The following is a 6,691-nucleotide window of genomic DNA, read 5'->3' on the forward strand; positions in this document are numbered from 1 at the left end:
TTTTTAATTGTTCATATATTGAATTGTACTATAAAAATTAACTTGCCCTGCCTTGCCTTGAAAGGTAGGTTCACACAGCTGCATGCAGTATGACAGTTCTGCTACCAATGTTCCCCCTGTAAGAATATTTGTAAAATAATCACCGGATTAAATAAAATTATGAATAAAAAAGAAACATCTGCAGCTACATATCCATTCCATGACATTGATGATGAAAACTATCAGGACCGTCTAGCTAGATTAACTGGAAACATCTTCCCCTTTCACTGTGTCTGGCGCATGCCCAAGGGGGAGATTTTTTTTAGCTTTTTTTTAAATATTTGAACTGTATGAACTGTATTTTTTTCCCTAAAGCCCATCTTGTTAATTTGGGTCAACATTCTGCCTTATCAGCACATAAACACCAATGTTTCTGCCCTAACAACTCAAGGAGACACAAATCGCTTTTTTTGTTTCCATGAAATTAGAAACAAGGTCATATTCAATATATTACTTTTTTAGGGATTATGGTCATAAACTGTTTATCAGTTTAAAACTATTGTATTTATGCTTTGGAAGGAAAGTTAATTACGTTGTTATGATACAGAAATATAAACAGTAAATATTTCTTGTTTCTCTGTCTTCAACTGGTAGGATTTACTACTTATTTAGCAACATGTCAGGGCTAAAGGCTCAGTTATGCTTGATGCTCTGTGCAGAAATGAATGTTTGAACACAACGTCTAAAGTTTTCATAATTATTTTGCCTTTCCGCCAACACTTGATATTCTTACCAACTCTAGGGAGCATCATGGCACAGACTGCAAGCTTAGAACACCACACAACAGGTAGAAGTAGAAAACACTGCGAATTCCATCATTTTCAAAGCCTCTTTTTGTCATCCACTGCGCTCATCCTATATGCTGATTGTAGCAGTATTTATGGCCCATATCATAAGATGTCTGATGTTTACATTTACATATCCTTGCCAGTAGGAGCTGTCACCTCTCCACCATGTTTTTCCTCGTAGAGCGAAATATTCCAGGGTAATAGTGTGGAAAATGAGTGTGCAAACAAAAAATTAGTGGGAAATGAGTCTGTGCAAATGTCGGGGGTGCTAATATGATGTATTTTAGCTGCGCAGACGCATCCAGTATAAACCAGGCTTAAAGATATATATAATAATAAAAACTTAAGCTTCCTTTTATTCTCTGCATCATTCTCTTACATTTCTAAGAAAATTGATATGGTTAGGCTACAAAGGACTTTTTTGTATCACATCTACTGTATATCAGTGTGGTGCATTGGTCATTCAAACTCTAAAATGGGCTGTGCCTAAAATTATTGTAACTTTTTTTTCTTTAAACAAGCCATTTTGAGCCTTTGGACAATCTGAGGCATATTCACTTAGTGGTTCTCAAGCTAGAACCGAACAAGAGCAGCCATTCTATTTTCTCATTGAAAGAAATCATTGCTTAAAATTAAAAGGACAAAAAGTCTGGATGATTGTAATTTTTTTTATTTTTATTTAACAGTAACTGGCTAAATGAAAGGTAAACCTGGGTAAAAAAGAAAAATATGCAGATAAGCAGTCAAATTAGTTTGAATTGTTTGATCTTAGAGTAAAACAAAATGAAAAACTGTAAAACAAATGGCTTGTTTCTATCCAAATTGTGGAGAATTTCCAAAAAGCCTGAAGAAAAAGAAACAACAAGGTTATGCTTTTATTGTCCATCGTTCATTCCTTTGCATTATGAGAAACAGAAATGCTGTTAATAATTTTCAACAGCTTTTTCCCCCACAAATAGCAAAAGTGATTATATTATCAAGATTACTTCACTGTATGTTTAATTAATGACAATGTCCCACTGGAGGAACTATCTGCTGGTTTGAAAATGCCTTAGGCTTCCCCCAGAGGAGCTGGACCAGTAGTCAAGGGAGAGGGAAGTCCATGAGGAGACTGCTGCCCCTCTGTTCCAGTTCAGATAAGCCAAAGAAAATGAGAGTACAAGTAAATATGAGTTTCAGTACGAGATCCCATGGAAAAACATGAAATATCTTTTTGTTTACTTTAAAAGTGTCCCAGAGGAATTTTGATTTGCATCTAATCAGTCATGTACAAACCCTGAATTTATTATAAAGTGTAAAGGAACCTTAAAATATTTATAAATGATAATAATTTCAGAGGAAAGTTTAAATTTATATGTGATCTAATCTATAGATCAATGATAATGAATTTAATTAGTAAGGGGTGGGCAGGCACAGAGCAAATCATCGGAGGGCAGCAAGGGCATATCAAAGAAAGCAGAATTAATGAGTATTTTAAGCTACTTAGCATAAACATCTGTAACCAGAAATATGTTAAATGTCTTATAATCATTCTGAATATCGAGTCTTGCAGGTTGCTTTATGGTTTTGTTTGAATCACTTATGGTTTGCCACATTCTGATATTTTTACCCTTTGGAGTTAACCATATTAGTTCAGTTTGTATGTTTTCACAGGTGTTTTATATATCAATTTCTCTTACTTTATCTAGTAACTCTTTTTGTATTTTTTGATAGCTTCTATTAGTTATTATTATTATTAGTTTCATTAGTTTTTTTATTATTTTTATTATTATTATTAGTTTTTTTTGTCAAATTTTTATTGTTTTCCCCATTTCCACACCTGATAATAAGAAGCCCCAGTCTTTAATAACTGTTTGTTTTATTCCTTTAAACTTCTATATTGTTTTCATATAATTTTAACTTTACTTTGCATTTACAGCAAAAAATTGAGTTGAGTTTTTCCTCTGCTGATAATTTACATCTGTTATTGAAGCCTTCAGTCAGCTGCTAGTATTCATCAAGTCCAGTGTTTTTTCTGTTACCGTTACTTACCATGTTGCCTCTGAGCATATGTGCGCATTTTCATGACATTGAAGGCGTCAACAGGGCTACATGTATGGAAATGAAGTCTGTTTGGTCTTTTATGGATTTAGTCACTTTACTTATATCTTATAAACTTCCCGTTGTGAATTATTAATCATTTATCTCTCAAATGTGGCCCCAAACATGGACACATTTATTTTCCTTCCCCACGTGTCACATGCCTTAGTTAATTTTTGTTCTGACTGGTTATCAATTTATCTTTTCTGCTAAAGCCTTTCAGAAATTAAAACTATACTGAGATGGTAAATTTAGCTCCTGTTTTACAGCCGCCTAGGAAGATGATGTATTTAGCTCTCAAAAATTATGGTTCTTTACCATTTGAAAACTTTCTTTCAACCAGATGTTTTATGTGTATATACAAAAAAAGTATTTCCACATTGTGAACTAAGCTGAATTCAACCAATGTTGCAAACTGTGTTTATTTATCATTATAATTTATCAGTAAGTAAATTCTATCTTTACTCCCTCAGTTTAGAAGCCAAATGTGGATCAAATGCACTGAATTTCTGATCATTGTCAAATGATGGCATCTGCAATTAGCAAGGCAATCAGCAAGGCTTATAAGGCTATTTCAAATAATTTGCAGTCCATCATTCTTTAATGAGAAGATTAGAGCATGCTATGTTCAGAGATATACCAAAAACCTAGAAGCTCTATTGTCACAGGCCAGATTTAACATGTTAAATACATATGTAATAAAGTTTTTGCCAGAACAACTTTCTTCTCTTTAAAAACAGCCTGACGGCATCAATTAGGTTTGCAAGATGTCATCTAGGTTTTTTTTTTCATGTATTGATATAGACAAAAGGAAAAAAAAACGATTTTGGCTAAAATCCATTGCAGCATGTTTGGGAAACATTATAGGTTTCTTCTTGCAGCCAGTTAATGACTTGACTTATCTTCTGCATTTGTAAAATTTGTGAAAAAGGAAAGTACAAAGGTGCTGAAAGGAAGTTAAAGTTAGCATGGTTGAAATGCTATAGCTGCACAACAATGGTCTGCTAACATCCATGAAATTAAACAAATTTGTAAAGATCGTTAAACCAAAACTCCTCTAAGAGGGTGTGAGAAACTGATAACGTAAAACAGAATAAAACTAGGTGAAGGCTGCTTAATATGCTTAGAACACTCATATTAACTACTTCTGTATTTTTATTTATTTATTATTAAAACCAATTTAAAGTCATTGCTATATTTTTGAAGATGATCTTCTTGTTTTCTGATTGTATGACTTGATGAAGACCAGATTACTCACTTCTGAGTTTCTGTTATGTAAAATGTCTAACAGAAAACTTACATTTTCTCTATGACTGTCATGTTATGATCTTTAAACATACAATTAGGCATTAGAAAAGTTTGTAGCTGGCTTACCTTCATCCAAGTAAACGGAAAGATTTTAATGTTAAACAAGTTTGTTACAGCTTATCTGCAAATATATCACAAAGATAGCCATCATTTCAGTTCAACATTTTTTTTTCAGGTTTTACATTACAGTATAAGCCTGTGTTTTAGAGTAATAAAACATTTGCAATGTTCACATGCTCTAACATTTCCACCTCGGAAGAGTGGTGTTAAGTGTGAACGTGAGACAACTCTGTGTTTGAATCTGAATCAAAGGAAAAAGAGAGAATCAAAAGGGAAAGTGCATCAGTTTACCCCTTATGAAGCTTAAAAAATCCTTCCCTCTCAGGTCCCATTATTGCAGAAGAGAAGAAGTTCAGTATAAGATAGTGCTCATAAAAAACGAGTTCCAGTTAATGTTGCTGTTGACCCCAAATGCGTACAAGAGCATGATCCAGCTCAGGTGGAGTGTCCAGGTGCTCTGAGTTCATTGTAGTTCAGCTGCCTTTGGGGCAAATAGTGTGAACATCAGCATCCTTCGATCAGTTTTAAACTTTCTCCACGTTTTTATCCTATCTTTCAATTGCTTGGTCTTCACTTATTTTTTTTTCATTATTTAAAATGACTTGAATGTTTATCCTACATCTTCCCACTCTTCCTTATCTTCTCTTAATCTACTTATCCCTCACTGTCCTCCCCTTACCCTACTAGCCAAAACACATTAGCATAGTGTCCAGTCAGCTGGCTGGGTTTGTGTCACATGCCCGTGGAAGACAGTCCACGCCCTGCTGCCTTGCTCATGCAGGGTAAACCCTGCGCTCCAGCTTTTGGGAAATCATGCGCAACCACTCTCCCGTTTTCACCCCCACATCCGGATGCTCCTCCACTGAAACCTCCAGCCGTGACACCCCCGACTCCACTTGCCATCCCCCCGAGGCTGGTACTCATCATGGCTGCATCAATGAGCTCCTGCAGGCAGAGGGTAGATAAGAACTAAAAGTTATTTTCAGAACTACATATTCCAGCAAAGATCATGGCGGAGATTATTCCTTTCAATCTTTACCTGAAACATAAGGCACTGTTCGCTATGCGGGAAAATTTGGCTCAGTTTTTTTGGGGTCAAGTAAAAAAAAAAAAAACAACAACACCAAGTCTGAATGCAATATGTGCCCCATATCCAAATTTTAAATATATTTAAGCCACCTTCATACATGGTCCTGAAACTTGTACCTGATGTTTTGAAAAAGACTACAGTGGGAACAACCAATGTAAAAAAAATTTTAAATTAAACAAACTCTATACAAAGACTCATTGAGGTACAAAAAACATTGCAACATAGGTAGGTAAAAGAAAACAAAACATGGGGCTAATACTAAAGAGAAACATATAAACTGTAAGGCAAATGAATAAAATATAAAATATTTACTGGATATACAACTGTAACTGGAGCGTGTAACAAAAGTAATTTCCCTCTGGGATTATTAAAGTATTTATGATTCTGATAAAAAAGACCAAGATTTAAAAAAAAATAAAAAAGGTAGAGATACTTTTATTTTACTTTTTTTGCATAAACTTTCAAATGCTTCATGAGGTTTAATGCGGTTTAAATTGGATCAATGCAGATTTGATGCACCTTGAATGTTATCTTTCATAAACAGTTGTTGCTGAGGGAAGTAAACACAGTCAGCAAGATGATTAAAAGCTGTGGCAACACTGTACGGTGAAGGACAGTGATATGTTAGACCTTATTAATAGGGAGTGGAAGCACAATTCAAGCCCAATTGGAAAGCTCATAGAAAAACTATTTTGAATAGGATTCAGCAAACGGCCTTGCAGAATATATGCAAAATCCTACTAAGTTGCCCTTGACAATCAAAAGTTCAGAATGAATTGACATTGACATCCCTGTCCCATCATCCTATACTGTGTCCCTCTATCCAATCAGTCCATCTATCCAAATCATAACATCTATTTCTTCCATGTTTCTTGAACTAAAAGGTGTTATTCTGCCCATGGGGTTCAGTGTGAAGCCCCAAACAGTTTACATTGAAACGAAAAACGGGCAACATTTCAAACATTCTTTGAACAACCAACAAATAAAACAAAAGATTTCGGAAAAATCCATTTGAATATTTGCCTCACCAATGTGATGTCAAATGATGAATAAAGAGCAGGTTTTAGAGACACTAGTAAAAATTTGACATGTATTAGTAAATTAACTTTTTTGTGGTAAACAAAACATTTTAAATCCCAAATAAACTTTTAAAATATGATCCAGCAGCAAATATTTTGCACTTTGTAGAAAATTTAACCCCAAATTTGCTCTTTAATTTACTCCACAAAATGCATTAAAGTTTATATCAAGCCAAAAAAAATCCAAACCCAGCTCGACGGACATTTATGTGTTAGGGAGATTTCTGTATTGAGCAGGGGTCCGCTTC

General features: G+C 34.5%; 1 protein-coding gene across 1 annotated transcript in view; it reads right to left on the reverse strand.

Annotated features, from left to right (window-relative positions):
- Positions 1 to 3,954: 3,954 nt before the first annotated feature.
- LOC107090284 (glutamate receptor 1-like) overlaps positions 3,955 to 6,691 on the reverse strand; it is a 112,105-nt gene continuing 109,368 nt past the window's right edge. The window contains exon 17 of the mRNA XM_015383587.1: positions 3,955 to 5,219. The gene's annotated coding sequence lies outside the window, so the exon portion shown is untranslated. The remainder of the gene's footprint in view (positions 5,220 to 6,691) is intronic.

Source organism: Cyprinodon variegatus, unplaced genomic scaffold, assembly GCF_000732505.1.
Source record: "Cyprinodon variegatus isolate N-32 unplaced genomic scaffold, C_variegatus-1.0 Scaffold288, whole genome shotgun sequence".
Lineage (NCBI taxonomy): Eukaryota > Metazoa > Chordata > Actinopteri > Cyprinodontiformes > Cyprinodontidae > Cyprinodon > Cyprinodon variegatus.